This window comes from Crocodylus siamensis, chromosome 4 (assembly GCF_052110815.1).
Source record: "Crocodylus siamensis isolate JL-2025a chromosome 4, ASM5211081v1, whole genome shotgun sequence".
NCBI classification, from domain to species: Eukaryota; Metazoa; Chordata; order Crocodylia; family Crocodylidae; genus Crocodylus; species Crocodylus siamensis.
Genome location: NC_143398.1, coordinates 116964391 through 116980878, shown reverse-complemented (window position 1 = coordinate 116980878; position 16488 = coordinate 116964391). Strand labels below are relative to the sequence as shown.

At 40.0% G+C, this 16488-nt stretch overlaps 1 protein-coding gene across 8 annotated transcripts in view; it reads left to right on the top strand.

Annotated features, from left to right (window-relative positions):
* EPS8 (EGFR pathway substrate 8, signaling adaptor) overlaps positions 1-16488 on the top strand; it is a 190587-nt gene that overhangs the window by 90018 nt on the left and 84081 nt on the right. For 2 of the 8 annotated variants that reach the window (XM_090043539.1, XM_090043537.1), the window contains one exon: positions 16050-16103. The exons of the other annotated variants lie outside the window; for them this stretch is intronic. The gene's annotated coding sequence lies outside the window, so the exon portion shown is untranslated. The remainder of the gene's footprint in view (positions 1-16049; positions 16104-16488) is intronic. 8 annotated transcript variants of the gene reach the window in all.

Genomic DNA, 16488 nt, shown 5'->3' with positions numbered 1-16488 from the left:
ATTCATAGCAGTAGGGTCAGAAGGAACCTTGTAGATCATCAGGTCCGACTCCCTGCCCTGGGCAAGAGAGAAAACTGGGATCAAATAACCCCAGCCAGGTAAACGTCAAGCCTCCTCTTAAAGACCCCCAGGGCAGGAGCCAGCACCACTTCCCTTGGAAGTCGGTTCCAGATCCTAGCCGCCCTGACTGTGAAGTAGTGCCTTCGGGTGTCTAGTCTAGAGTTTTGATGATTTCAAGTTTTCCCTTTTAGCATTTTATAATGGATGTTTTTTGTTTACAGTGTGAATTTTAGGGCCTAAAATTTATGATGTGAATAATAAGTATATGTCATGGTTACATGAACCGATAAATACTCAAAAAATGAAACAATATAAGAAGTGAAATGGAGTTGATTTTTCACAATTCCGATTTTATAGAAGGACCTGACAGCAAGGGAAAGAAAAGAATCGCTGAAAGAAAAACAGAGAAAGGATGATGGAGGCAAAATATAGCATCCTGTGTAAGAAATTCTTTTTCCCCAGCCTCTTACACGCAAAAGTGAAATGGAAACTGCATACTTAAAAGACGTTTTAATTATGCCTTTGCATTCATTCATGCTCCCATTCCTGACCCCTCTATCTGTTTCCATTCCCATGTCCAACATGGATTTTAATTCCACTATAGGTTTCTCCTCCTAACTTCCTGAGTATTCCTCCCTTACCTTCCTGCATGTTGCTGAAATGTCTCAAGCCCTGAGAATATCTCAGATACGGTGAGGGCTTTTCATTATGTAGAAAAGTAAGTACATGAAAATCCTGAAGCATGCGTTTCCTCCATTCTGTGCAGTACCATTTTTTGACAGTTCCAGCCACCATCAATCCTAGCCAATAATGTGAGTCATTTTGCTGGAGTGAGAGAATTCTTCCATTCCTCATTTGTGTTTAAAGGGGTTGGGAAGTATGTGGTGGAAAATTATTTGTGGTCATTTTGGCACCAGCTGCATATCCTTGGTGGCCAGTTTTCTGTGTTGCATATCTCACTTGCCCCTAGAGTATACTAAAGCACAGCAAGTAGGGTAGTAAAAGAACATTGAATAGAAATAGTCTCATATTTGAGAAGTGTTAAGTTACATGACATATTTTATTTATTTTTATTCCAGGAACAAGTGAAATAGTATCTCATTTCCTTTTGAAGAAGCCCTACCCTTGCTGCACTGCTTCTATAGTAAAACTAAAAGTACAGTGGTAAGGAAGCTGAAATTAACTGTTAATTTACCAGACAAAGGAAATGTAATGTGCAGCAGTGTATTTGGGTTACTTCATCATGTTACATATAACACCCCATAATACATATTATGAAGGACAATAAATAATAAAAGTCTACTTTGAAAGTGACTTAGTATGGTTGTGAATTGGGTTGACAATAGGAGTGTGCAAAGTGGGCCATATTTGATTCAGTTTCAGCCCAAGTCAGGGACAGTGATTTGATTCATTGATTCAGATCACTGTCCCAGATTTTGATTTAGTCAAAGCTGAACTTGAAGATTCAATTTGGAGAATCAGTGATTTGGCCATAGAGACAGCTTTAAATGTTTTTTCTACATACCTGGAGTTACCAGGCATGGCTCCTGAATGCTGTGATGCTGGGGTGCATGGAGCAGCCCACAGGAGTGTGGGGGGCCTCCCCTCATGCTCGGCGCTGAACCCAGAAGTGGACCAGAAGTACTATTGGGTTCACTGGGGAGCACGCGAGGGGGGTGCCCTGTGCCCCACCAGCTCGGTGATTGGCAATAGGGGGACCCCAGGTGCTGCCCCCTCCCCCCAAGACCCAGGAGGCGCCAGTCACGCTCCTCAGCGGACCTGGAAGTGCTTCTGGTCCACTTCTGGGTCTACTGCCAAGTGCACTGGGGAGCTCCCCCATGCTCCTGTGGGACACTCCATCCGCCCCAGCATCACAGCATTCATGAGCTGCCTGGTACCTCGAGATATGTAGAAAAAACATTTAAAGCTGTATCTGTCCAAATCTCCAAATCTTTCCAAATCTCTCTGAATCGATTCAGAGAGATTAAAGGGTCTCCTGATTCGTTTCAGATTCGGGGATTCAGCCACCATATCAAGCCAAATCTCCACAAAATTGAATTGGGGACTGAAGCTTCACACAGCCCTAGTTGACAAGCTAAGAGTTAGAATTGATAGACTTGCCAAAACTAATAGAGACAAAAGGAATGAACCTGCTAAACGAGGTGTAAATTGACGAAAGTGAGTTTATTCAAAATAAACAAATGTATCCTTTCACTGGGGGGAAAAAGCAGGGGTACAAAATGAGGAACAGCTGTCTACAAAGCAAAATTAAAATGTGGAAGAAGTATTGGGAATAAAAGTCCTTCATGTGTGCCAATCAGTATTGCCAGCAGGAAAACCTGTAAGGACTAATTAGAATTTTTAACTAAATAGATTCTGAACACCTGTTAGAATTGCCATATTTGCAGGCAAATGGAGTTTTCTGCTGGATGCATATCATTTTACAGTTCATACCTGATTATGAAGACCTAGAGGAATTTTCTGTCACTGAGCTCCATGTGATAACATGGTGAGGGGGAGTCTACATTTTCTGAAGTGACTAATTATTTTGAAGTATGTTTTGGATACCCAGCCTGTTCTTAAAAGAACTTGATTTGCAGAGAGTGAGTGTTCTCTACTTTGTCAAAGTTGAGCCTGTTTTTGTAGTATCTTAAACTGGGCATGCAAAAACCATATGCATCCCAAATCATTAATCAGTTTTGAAATCTGGGACTATGGCAGTAGTGCTCAACATCACCAGGCCCTGTGGGCTGGATCCTGTGCATGGGTTTGTCTCTGTAGACTAGACACACATGGCAGCTCAGCTCTTCAGCCCACATCTTAACACTGAGTGACCATGTCCTGGTAAGATCTGGTGGACAGGGCCATGTCATCTGGACTGTGGGTCCTGTGGGTCCAAAAGTTTGATAGTGGGGAGTGGTGGTGGTATTAATTGCTGTAGGTCTGGGAGCAATTCCTCTGCTGACAAACTTCCAGACCCATGGGCTGGATGGCATAGCTTTGCAGGCTGGAGATTGAACACCACTGGTCTGTGGTAGCAGAGATGCTCTTTGTAGCCTTAGTAGATCCATTCTTTGAATTCAGCGTGCATTCCTGGTTTGTGAGGGAAAGGATATGGAAAAATTATTAAAAAAACAAACAAACATGGTACAAGGATTACAGTGAGTGTGAGCATAAACTCAATCAAATTGAGCTGCTTCCAGCAATATGCTTTTGTATTGTTTGACTGTGTGTAAATTCCAAGAGGCCATGCTCTAGCAGGGAAAATTGCAATGAAGAAAAGCCTTACCACAGAGCGAACAGCCTTGCTTCAGATGTAGGGGCTGAACTGGGCAAGCTACAATCATAGAATTATAGGATTGAAAGGGACCTGAAAGGTCATCCAGTTGAACCCCGTGTACAGATGCAGATGTGCTGTCCCTAAACCACCACAGACAAATGCTTATCCCACCTTCTTGAAACTTCCAGTAATAGATATTCCACAACTTTTCTGGGAAGCTTCTTCTATTGTTCTTGAAGTTAGAAGGTTTCTGAAATGTAATCGAAATCCACTCTGCTGCAGTTAAACCTCCCTGTCTCATTTTCTGCCTTTGGGTGTAGGATGTCATTGACATTTCTAATGTCTGTGGTCCTAAGACTCTCTCCCTTGGTTAGAGCTATCATCTCATTCCTTTATTACTTCTTTTAAGAAAAAAAAACCCAATCACGTATCTATCAGCTTAATATTACCTAAGATATTGGCAGCAGCTGATACTGACTTAACTCAGCAACACTGAATCATAAATCTGAGTAAAACTAAAGAAAGCAAATTGTTTTGACAGATACTTTTCATAAATTCTGGCTTCAGTCTTTAGGTTCCCGACCATGTTATGTTCTCTTTAATAAAGATTATGAAGGTGGTTAGTTTGGCCTGCCTGACTGGATATTAATTGTGCCAGCCCCTATGGCTAGGAGGTGTTTGACAGTGATATTCATGGCAGCGAATTATTCAGTAACCCCTTCATTCATCCTGCACCATGTAGCATCCTAATTAATTGCTTCTCTCCCACCAGCCTCCTACACAATTCAGGGATGAATGTTTCTATTGTCACCAGTTATCTGTAGGGAAGGGGCTCACTTCAAATGTAGTTGTTTGGGGTGGTGAAGTAATTCTTAATAAGGACACAGTAGAGTCGGTGCATCTTAAACAGCCTAATGCATTTACTGTACCAACTGAATGACCAGGACTGGCACGGCTGCTTCAGAGGAAGTTATTTGACTGTGTGTGGTGGTGGATCCATGCTGTGTGATTACATGACTAAACACCACTTGAGCCTTATGGTTCTGTGACCATTGCAAAGAAGTTCAGCATTGCAACAGAGAAAAGGTTTACCATTACAACTAGACAGTGATTCAGCTTTGAATATGGAACGAGGTTCTTGCAGCTTAGGCATCCAAGTCTTGCTGATTGGAAGTGCGAACCAAGTACCTAACTGTCCTATTATGGCTTTTTTTATGTATACCCAACAAAGAAAAAATCACTCCAGGCTGATGGTAATAGTTTCAAGGTCTGAATACTGAAATGAGTATTTTACAGGGTGCATGTGTTCTGTTTGTTCAAGGTATAACTCAAATGTTGCCCCATATTTGACTCCTGTCTATGCCCGTACATCTCTAGGTTAAACTAGTGGTGCTTTAAATTTGAGCCAGATTATTTCTATACTAGAAAGTCTTGCTGCTGAACTTCTGTTGATTTACCATTGCATATATCTGCAGTCACTAAAGCCTTATCTATACATTACACTTAAGATGTGATTAACCACTTAATCACATCACAAACTGTCACTCAGCCATATGTTTAATCAATTAAGTGCATGATCATGATAAAAGGAGGAATAAGACACAAAGTTATTCCACAGAACATTTGTAGTAATTGATCACAATCCCAGGCTCTCCCTGCACTGGCAATAAGGTGTAATGGGATCTAATTTGCAATCCCACAATCATGCCTCCTGCCATAAACATGTGGCATGGCATGGCAGGAAGTGTGATTGGATCACACATCAGATCCCATTCCACCTTTAGCAGCACATCTAAAGCACCAACACATATGGCTGTTTTTGCCAATATTGTGTGTCCTAACTGTAAAATATTGCATCAGCAGATGTGATTGATTGTGGGCGAGACTGGGTTTTAGATGCCATTGGCACCAGTGTTTTGTCAACAGTTGTCAGCTGAGAGATTGTTTTACCTGAATGATGCCACCTCCTCGAAAAGGCCTGAGTATTGCTGGTTTTCATCAAGTTTGTTTGTGAATGAAAGTTTAACCTTTAACAAAAAGGCTAGATTAGTTGGTCATTGTGGTGTATGACCTGGTGGTGCTGATGTTTACCATTAATTATATAGGTATCAGCTGTGGCTAAACTGGACACAGTTCCTTAAGCTTTAAATGCTAATCCCATCAATCTGAGCAGCAATTCAAATTCATTCGTGTAGAGCAGTTGTTTTGCACTGGGTCTGCTCTCACTTGAGGTGGGCTTGGTCAAATGGAATAACTTAAGTGGATGCACTTGAGCTAGCTTTTTCAGTGAAGACAAGTGTGTATAGTAACAGCTACCTGAGAGGGAATAGATAGATACCACCATCTCAGTTTTTCTTCAGAGTTTCTGATTTCATAAAGAGGAAAACCCCTTAAAACTCCAGCTATCTTGACTTTGAAGAGAACCTTCGTAATGTTATTGGTGCAGTGATGTCTTTTTGAGTTTGTAGAGCTTGAAATAATAGCCTTGCTGTATGCATTTCAATAAATTCTAAAACCAATCTCAAATGCAGTATTTCCAGTATTGATGGTTAAATGTTTCACTGTATATCCCAGTATGTAAAAAGGGAGAGGAAGGATCTTATGAGGATCTATGGAATATACTGAATGACTACTCTAGGTAAGGCTTTTAACAGTACATAGAAGCTTGAAGGGTGTGCAGTTGTCTTTCTTTTTCCTGGAGTATAACTTGGCTTTCAGAAAGGTTGTTGTAAGTGTGCAGACTAAGGAAAAAGGAGGAGAAAAGTGTCAAGTGGAATAAAACAATTTGTGGAAGAAGGGCAAGAGGTTATATAAGTTGAAGGGGACAGGGTTAGAAAAACATTTGGCTAATGATGGGCAATACAAAAATGTGATTTTTTTCTTTCCCCTTCTAACATATTTTTCAGGTTCCTGAGGGGAAAAATGAAGGCTGACATTTGCTTAGTTTTGATTGCTTAGTTAGAAAAAACATTCAAAAGGGTGTTATGAATTTTTGCCCTTTAAACCTAGCGCAGTGCTGATAGGTGCATTAAGCTACAAAAGAAGTTTGGAATTTTGCTAAGCACAAGCGTTCTCTGCAAAGTTGGGCTGAGGAACAAGATATTTTTATAAGCCCATATCACTACTTATTGGGTGAAGGCTATAGAATTATTTATTTATTTATTTTAGTTTTAGGTAAGTGATATTTCCTGAAAGTGTAAGTCTCTGCATGCAGCATTTGTTCAGTGTCTGTTGTGACTGTTTATTTTGTTTTGTGCAGATACCTGTTTCACACTACAGTAATGGACCACGTTAAAGTCTTCAGGAAAAAAGATACTTTTTGAAGGGCAGATCCATATGTTGATTTCCCCAGTAAAGCCAGACAAACAATATTTAGTATTGGAGGAGGTCTTCAAATTCCTTCTCACAGTATTGCTGTTTCAAGTTATAACTAAAGGTTTATGTTCAAACAACTAAAATTGGTGCCTTCCTGCCTGTATTCTCATCCGTCTCTTCTTAAACTTTTATTTAGGTAGCTGTTTACCAGTGTGGATGTTGCCTTTTAATGTCTTTGTGCCTTACTTCTTCATGTGTAAAATGGGGATAAAGCGCCATTTTCTTAGCCTTCATCTTCACAGTTCAGGAAACCATGGGCTTAAAATGCTATAAATCTAGTTTGTTGAAACTTTTCAAGTTCGCTATCAAAGAAGGGTCCATTAACAACCCCGCTTTTTATATCTTCCTATGTAGGTTGCCCTATGCATGAGTATAAAGCCTTTTTTTAATGAAAACAGAAGAACTAGGAGTGCACATGAAAGTAGGATTTCATAACTCTTTTTTTAGTTTTTTTAAGTGTTGCTGTGTGAATGTTGGAATGAATCCAGTGTGCTTTTATTGGCATATGTGAGCAAATTATCAAGGGCACTAATATTTTTATTGCTGTTATAAAAACAGGAATATTGAATGGAGGCTTTGTGTGAAACAGAGATTTCTTTATTTGAAAGAGTAAGAGTTTGGAGCTTATCTAATATACCTGCAGAGTACAGGAAAATGATCCTTCTTGGATCACATCAGTTGTAAACAGAAAATGTATAACAATATACATACCTTACAACTCTAATTTTATAATTTAGAGACCGGGTAGATAAGGTCTTTTTTGTTACATTAACTGTGTAAGAAGGTTTTATTCAATTTAGGTCCTTATCTTTCAATCTAATTTATAAGGACCCTGATGTAAAAGCCTCCTTTGACCCTCCAGAATAGCCCTACATAAATGCAAGAAGTTTTCACAGTTCAGGACCTCATAGAAAATCAGTTGTTCATATGTCCTTCACTCATCTTATTTTCTGTTTTTTGGAAAATGTCTATTATTCTACTTGGTTTTTTCAGATGATTTGAACTGGTTCTGAAGGGATGCTGGCATGCAGTGACTTGGTATGGCATATACCTCTTGGATGGAGCAGCACCATGTAGCAAGATGAGGCAAGCCCCTGCACAAAGTCAAATGACTATGTTGAAGGGCTGACTCAATCCTTTCTTTACGTTTACAGAAGGGTAGATATATTTTTATGAAGAGTGTAGATAGTTATTTTATACGCGATATTTAAATCACCAAAAGCACTTCTGCATTTACTAAAAAGGTCATGTTCAGAAAGTGGACTCTGATCTCTGTTGATTGGGAAACAGAAACCATAGTGAATAAATAGGTTTGGTCCTATTTTACTCTTTTTTTTTTTTTTAAAGCCTTTTATTTAAAACTGGGAGGAGAGCAGTGATTTGTTTTCACAGGGAATTTTGAGATTTAGGACACTAGTTTTGTTCCACAAATGTCGAATTCTGTGCAAGGTGGACTTGCTGTTCTCTTCTCAGCTCCACTGGAAATCGGGGGCCCCAGCTGGAACCCCTGATAAGCTGGTTAGACCCCAGGCAAGTTTCTCTTGGAAGTCTGCCTGGGTTTTTTGGTCAAAACTGGCATGTCTCAACAGAATGCTTTGATTTCAATGAATTGGCAAATTCTGTCCCAAAAAACATTGAATTTGCTAGTGTAGCTGCATTGACTATAGAATATGATCTTTTCCCATCTTGGTACCAGATAAGTCTGTTTGCATTTGGTTAGTGTTTTTTGTTTACTGAATTGCTCTATAGTCTGGGCTACCTTGCAGACACTTATTTTAGTCAGTATATGCGCATGCATATTCACAGAATTTGGCAGTCAAGATTTTTAAATGACCAAATTTAAAATACTTCCTAGATAAATATTTATGAATTTATGAAAACTGCCATATTTCCAAAAGTGCTGAGTATTTAGTAGCTTAAGAGTGAGGTTAGGAATTTTACTGTTTTTAGTTATATATGCCCGCTTTTGAACTCAAGGCAGGTAAAGCTGTCCTTGAAGTTTGTTTTTCTTTTATTTTCTTGCTTTCAAATGGAAGTCCTCAGAATGAAAATGGGCAGGTGAAGGCCACATGATCTAGAAAGAACTGGGTCTCAGCTCTTTTTATTTTCAGCCTACTGTTTAAATCAACATGCCACGTTGTTCCTTCCTTGCATATCCCTCAACACACGAGTCTGATGAGAGGGGAAAAAGACTTTAAAATTGTATGGAGGTTAAGTAAGCGCATGCGTGTGTCTGTACACGCCTTGTATAATTTGGAGAGAATGTTGACACTTGCTGAGTTTGAATCCTGTTGATCCAAACTATTGTTCTGTTGGTTTTAGTTATAATATCCCAAGGATGTAGTTTTGGGCCCTTTTATAAATATTACTTTAGCAAGCTGTTTGTTTGTTCGTTCGTTTGTTCGTTCTTTTTTCATTTTAGTAAAGCAAACCAGTGTCAGGCTCATGGAAAGGGTAAATAAGTAGCAACCATCCAAGTGCAGGAGGCTTCCAGGAAATGAGAGCTCAATTGGAAGCAGCTGACTTCTGAATCACAGTTAAGAGACTTCTTCCTTTAGTTGTTGACCTTATGAAATGCTCTGCACTGAAGTGATGGTTATTTTGCTCATTTTGAAAGAAGGATATATATACTCCTGATTATAAGCAGTTAGCATTTGACTTGCATTTTCTGATCTAAAAAAATGGAGTGTTGAAGTTGAAATAATATTTCACAAAATAGCATGTTCATGGTAACATTCTAAAATTTGAATAGATGCTTCTATTTAATTTTAGTTCGCAAAGCAAAAAATAGTTTTATGTTTTTTAACTCTAACTTACTTTTTTAATCCCAAAGAAAGCTTTAAACTTAGATTTTTTTCCCCCAACCTACTCAGCATTTCACCATTGCCTACAAAAGCCAGCATTCCTACATACTGTATTTACTTGAATCTAAGATGAGGCTCCCCTCCCCCATGAGCCTTTTATCATGGATTCAATTATAAGGAGAGGGGTAAGTGGGCACAATGCTGATGCAGCTCTGGGCCTGATCTGGACTCAAAATTGGCAGCCATAACCACTGTCACTTCCTCACCACCTGACCCCTCTGCTCTGTCTGTCCTCCCATTTGCCCCTTCCCCTCCCTTTGCTGCTTACCCTCAGTTCGGGATTTGCCCTGGCTGGGGCCTGTGAACACATGCCAGGCAAGCCAGGTTCTGGAGCCAGCAGCAGCAGTTGTGGGAGTAGCAGGCCTAGCACTGGCCCCAGATCTGGCTTTGACCCCATTTCCAAGGCTAGTTGCTGCAGGGTGCAGGCACCACAGAGACCAGGCAGCAGGGGGCACAGGTACTGGGGGAGCAGGTAGTGAGGAAGGAAGCCACCATGGAAAGAGTGCCAGGAGTGCACGTGGCAGAAGGGGTAAGTGATGGGGGAGAGGTGCAGGGGTCAGGACACTCTGCTGCCCTACCACTTGCCTCCCTGCCACAGTGTTGAGGCAAGAGGAGAAAATTAAGATGAGCCTCCAATTATTAGTTTCTGTACATGAAAAATTATAACAATTTGTAACAAATTCTGTCTACAGAATCTAATTATTGGAGGGTCATTCATCTTAAATTTTAAAGTTGTTGTACTGATCCAGATGCAAATCTGCATTTTCTCATGTGAAATATAGAGTAGGAAGGAAATGGAGGTTTGGTGTGGCAAAAATAGGAATAGTGGTTTGCAAGAGAAGTTGGAAGAGCCACCTCTGAATCATGGGCCTCTACTCTTTCTAGAATTAATGAAAGTGAAGCTGCTTTGTGTTTTGCGCTCAACCTTTTTTCAGGGGAAAATAATATATATAAACCTCCTTTATTCTTTGTGTCTCTAGGATCTTCCTCCTTCTGCCCCATACATCCTATTTTCAGGGTCTTTATGGGCACCCATTCAGGTGACGGGCCTCTGTTCCAACACATGCTATTTAGCATGCTCCAGCAACCTCTGTATCTCATGTATTCGTCATCCCCAGGCTTCAAAGTGCTTGCGGAGGCACTTTAACCAAGGCTTGTCAAATGAACTTTAGTTAAAGCAACCCCACCGCCATCTTGCTGAATACCTGTGACGCTGCAAATGTTTTAATTAAAGCGGCTCTTAGAGCTGCTCTAATTAAAGCATCTTTCATCTCATAGCTTGTGTATAGATGCCCTCTATCTTTGTTTTCATTACTTTAAGACTTGGATATTCTTGCATATTGTCCTCTTCTAACCAACAGGAGATAGCACAATACAGGAAAAATACAATGCCTGGTAAGAAACTTCCCCTCTGCACATACAGACTTTTCAGAGTACTATATTTTCTGCTGGAGAAAGATGTAGTGTTATGCTGGACAAAACAATTTATGAGATTCCCATAAAATGGAGAAGGTTTCAAAGGTTAAGATGCAGCTATTAGTCATTTTTGTTCATAAAGCAACTCTGAAGCTTAGTGGTCGAAGTGGTTTGTGCAAAAAAGATAAAGGTCTGAGTTCAAGGTGATTCTCACTGTCACAGCCATGTAACTTTTATGGTGAGACAACAGTTTCTGGTGATTGCCTGTATATTAACATAATTGTATGTGGCACTCTCTGACTCCTGATGCAAGGCATTTACCATCCAGTTACCTTAATTGCACCTAGAATGGGTTATGCTACTTTCCAGATGGTTTGTCTTTAATGCTATTTGCATACATGCAGTTTAAGTACATTGAAACTTTTTAAGGGATTAGTAGAGATTATGGCTGTGAAAATTATTAATTCATTATAATCTGAAATTTCTGATGAACATAGAAATCCGTCTTTAGTTTTCTTTAAAAAAACAAAAAACATGACAGCTGAAGTCACAAGTATTTCCAAATCAGCCTTGTAAGAACTTTATTTGTGTGTCACAGGGCCTAGATGAAACAGAAGGTAAGCAACACTTCCTAATCAGGGAGGTTTAATATTAAACAGGGTTACTCGTGCCCATTTTTATGTGAATTTAAGAAAACAAAAGTTTAGGGTTGGTATCAAGTGTCACTTTGAACTTGCTTTCTCAGGTCAGCAATCTTGGTTTCCAGCTTGTTGACAGGTGGCTTTATAATGCTTTTGTTTTGCTTCACTTTAGTTACAAAGGGCATTTCTGGTTGAATTAAGCTTCATGAAAATGAGACTTTCTGCAGCTTTGGAGAAAGGAAATGAAATTTTATAGCAAAATGCTGAGCATTAACCTCTTTATTGCTTGTAAGAATTAAAATTGTATGGTTTGATATTTAGTATTTTGTGTTACTGCTGCAGAACCTGAAACCTGGTGGGACGCTACCCACAATTGGGCAGTAGGCATTGAGGGCTATAGGCCGTATGGGTGCAACAGTAGAGAAAAGGAGTACGGGGCGGTGTTGCTGCCTATGTTAAGGAAAAATGCACATTCTCTATAATCAAGATGGGATCACTAGAACGGCAAATAGAGGTACTGTGGGTCAGAATACAAGGGGGCTAGGGGGAAAAGGGACTTGGTAGTGGGGGTCTATTACAGACTGCCACACCAGGAGGATGAGCTAGACCTGGAATTCTCAAGGCAGCTCTCAGAGGCCGTACAGTCAAGGGACATGGTCGTCATGGGTGACCTAAACTACCTGCCTATCTGCTGGGAGGAGCAGTCAGCTAGATCTGACTGTTCACATAGATTCTTAACCTGCGTGCCAGACCTCCACCTAACACAGGAGGTATACGGTCCCACTAAGGGGAATGCCGTACTGGACTTGGTGTTTGCTACAGGGAATCTGCAGATACAAGGTAACCTAGGGTTTAGGGACCACCAATTGTTAGAATACACAATCTGGTGAAAGGTGGGGAAGATAACCAGTAGGGCAGAAGTGCTAGACTTCAGAAAGGAGGTTAGTAAGCGAGGCACTGAAGGACACGAGCGTTGGTGAGATGGGAGTCCAGGAAAGGTGCTCATTTCTCAAGGGAACAATCATTTGGGCACAGAAGGGGACAATCCCATTGCACATAAAAGGGGGTAAAAGGGCCAAGAAATCCTCTTGGCTGAACAGGGAAATCCAGCAAAGCCGAGGGAAGAAAAGAGGCATACAAACTGTGGAAGGAGCGGGTAGCCACCAAGGAGGAGTATAGATACTTGGCTCGCACTTGCAGGAAGTCAGTTAGAAAGGCAGCAATGGAACTCAGGCTGGCAACCCAGAGCCCGAGCCTGCTGCAGCTTGGAGGCTGCAAACAGCTGCTCCAGGCTCTGGCATCAGCTTCGTACTGGTGGGTGCAGCTCAGGTACGTGGATTAAAGCTCAACTGAGTCAAAACAAAATGTTTCAGTTCAGCTTGACAAAGCATGACAAAGCAATAGGATTTGATTTGGGTTGACACAACTTGAAAAGCGATATTTTACTTCAGCCTTTCAATAAACAGCTGGTCAAAACAAAAAAAACCCAAAACCTGAATGATGTTAGGAGGGAAATGGCTAAATACAGGAGTAGGTTTACATGCTATGATTGCTAGCTACAACAGGGAGCTAGGTTTGATGACTAAAGTGCAGCTGCCTCCAATAACAAAATTCGTAGACAATTATTCTCATTTGACTTTAGTTTCATGTTTGCTTTAGCTTTTTGACTGTGGTTTAAGACATGTTTGTCCTGCCATCATGAATTTGCTGTCTACAAGCATTTTTCAAAATTGCACAAAGAAAGCTTTGTGGTCAATGACTATGAAAGTGACAAAGTAGGAAACTTAGACCTGGACATAGACCTTGTCACATGGTACCGGAGCACTCTGACTACAAGATTCCAGGGCTGGTCCCTACGTGCACGCACATTTTGGCTAGAGTAAAGGGAGGTACTTCTGTAAGTCTACTGCTGGAGGGCCTGGGAGTTATGGGGCAGTATGTGTGCTAACCCATTGATCCTCAAAAAGGTGTGCCACAGCATGTGCTGCAAAAAAAATTATACTTAATTAGGATCACATCTGACTTGTGCAATTTCCCAGGTGTCTGGGAATTTGGCAGTGGAGGAGCAGTGGCAATTAACACTGCCATTCCTCCTCCACTGCAAAATTTCCAAGCTGCACGCCCTGGGATTGGGGCCCAGCTGTGCCAACCCTGTGTGCCAGGATTGTGCCCATTGACTGGATCATCTTGCAGACTGACCAGAAACTGCTTATCCAGTCTGAAGGGCCAGATGATTGGGCATCACTATATAAGTCTGTGTGTGTGTGCATGGTCTGTTGGGATGCAAGAGTGAAGTGTGTCACCAATTTAATCCAGAGAAGTTGTTGATATTCAGCCTCTCTGAAAAGCTGACTTGTAATTTTAAATGATTAAATATTGACCTATATATCTAGGCACACAGTCTCAAAATTGTCCCTACAGTGATTTTATCAAAGTTGCTGTGAAGCATGCACAAAAAAACCAAAACATTCCCATTCCTTTTGCTTGGACTGACAGCTTTCCAAATATCCTGATATATAGAGGACAGAGTGTTACATGTGAATGACTAGTTCAGCTCCATTAAAAGAAAGAGTTTGTTTAAAGGACAGTGGCAAAGCAAATCTCAGTTCTGCAAAAAATATGAACAAGCACATAAAGGATATGTCTGCCCTCCTGCTTTCTACAACCTGGAGGTGTTTCTCACAATGAAACTGTACCTTGTTGAGTTACCAAGAAAAAAAGGCAGGTTGGGTTAGAGTACAAATGTGTTAATTTATAACAAGGGTAGCCAATCTGTGGCATGTTACAGATTAAATAGGGAGTAGAAAGCAGAGGAAGGGATCAGAGTGGCACTGGAGGTGGGCATAGGCTTAGTTTGTGGCACGTCTGCTGAAAAGGTTGACCTGCACTGGTTTATAAGATGCAGAAGAGGAGACTTCTTGAATAGCTTTGGGTTGTCTGTACAGGCAATTCCTTCTGTCACAGAGATCCAGAGAGATCAAATCAAAATGAGTCTCTCAAAGGGAAGGGCTACTTAGCTAGAGTGTAAATAATTTGTTTGCCTGCTGCTGCCATTAAATTGTTAGGCTGCTCCTGCAGTGGCTTTGATGATATTTGGCCCAGATCAGAGTGCTAGATTGGATTTTTTTAAATAGCTTCCATTCTCTTGTTAAATCAACTGCCAGGTGCTGGATTTACCAGAAAACGCTTGTGAATGTAGCATTTTAATAATCTTGCTTCCTTTTTCCTTTTGCACTGTATTGTATTAATTTTAAGCTGCTCTCCCTTGTTAAAGTTAAAAACATAGTTTTTGTAGCCCCTAATTGTAGATTTTAAGATGAAATGCAGCATTCTTTCTTTTTGAGATTATCTGTCTAGACTTTTGGACTCTGAGGGAGATGTAGATTAGTTACCATGTCACTTCCAACGGCAAAATTGTGTGTGTATATACACTCATATAAATGTGTATGTATATATATGTGTACTGGTTTGTGTGTTTATACATGCATATACACATTTATGATTGAAATGGATTGATATAAACTAATACTACACAAATATGCTTTGCATTTGCATATATTAGATATGTATATGTGTGTGTATCTTGACTTAGAATCTAGTGCATTAATTGCTAGATCTGTTTTCATCTATGCAAATTCCTTTGGAAAATGTTCTTGTTTCAGAATATTCTTTTATTACAAAAAGAACCCCTTCCTTTGCTATGATTCCTTTTTGATAGGCAATAAGCAAACTTCTCTAACAGATGGCACTTCACTGGTTTCTCTCTTCCTCTCCACTCCCCACGTCATTCCTTATTTTTAAGGAATCAGAAAATAATATAGGATGCTTGTGGCTTTGCTCCAGTTGTGCTAGCCAAACCAGGAAACCTTGTGTCCCTTTACAGCTGTTTTGGATATTCATTTAATAGCCAAATTGAGGTTTATTCTTGGCTGAGAACTTCTGAAAGAGTTAGACTGGAGAGCAAAACTGCAGTATTCAGTTATCTCTAGTGATGTTCTGATGGAACATTTGTCTCACTGCAAAATACCAGTTCAGGTTTGAGGTGAGAAGGATTTAAAAAAACATGCAAAAATATGGTGGAGTTGCTTTGAGAAAAGTTGCACTTGAAGGTAAATGTTTGGAATCCATCATACGTAATGGAGGAGACAGAACAGGAAAAATATCTAGCAAGTTAACTTTTTTAAAAGTTTCCCAAAACGTGGTACAAAAAATTCCTTATAAAATATGACTAAGCAATACTAGATACATTAGATATTTTTAATACAATCATGTTTAGTTATATAATAACACAGATATGTTTCAACTGTAGGCAGTAAAGCAAAAAAAAGTGCATTTCTCACATTGATAAAATCTTGTGGTCTGCTACCCACACAAGTGTTGCATTGTAATATTCTACTTGGTTTTTCTTTTCAGTATCAGAATGTGTTCTGCCTGTTATTAAGCTGAGAAAGAAACCTTCTTTGTGGGGTATGTGCTGACATTGAGTTTGCATTTTGTTTTTAAGTATCTACTGATATTAAGGGAAAAAAACCCAACCAAACAAACCTCATCCAATCTGTCTTTCCTTCCTCTCTCACGTACCTTTCAACCTTCTGCATAGTTGTTTACCAAAGCAGCCTATCAACACAGCTGATGTTTATTTGTTATCAGTACAATATTTTATTTTTTTGGTTGCATGAGGCTGATATATTCAGAATGAGTAGAAGTGATTTCTGTGATTTCTTGATTCTATTGCCCGCTGCAACTACTAGACAGTTCTATCTTCCTGAAAGATCAGTTTGCTTTACAATGTGTGTTTTAAGGTAAATTCATGGAATTAATTATTTCTTAATACCATAAGAAATGTGGAAGA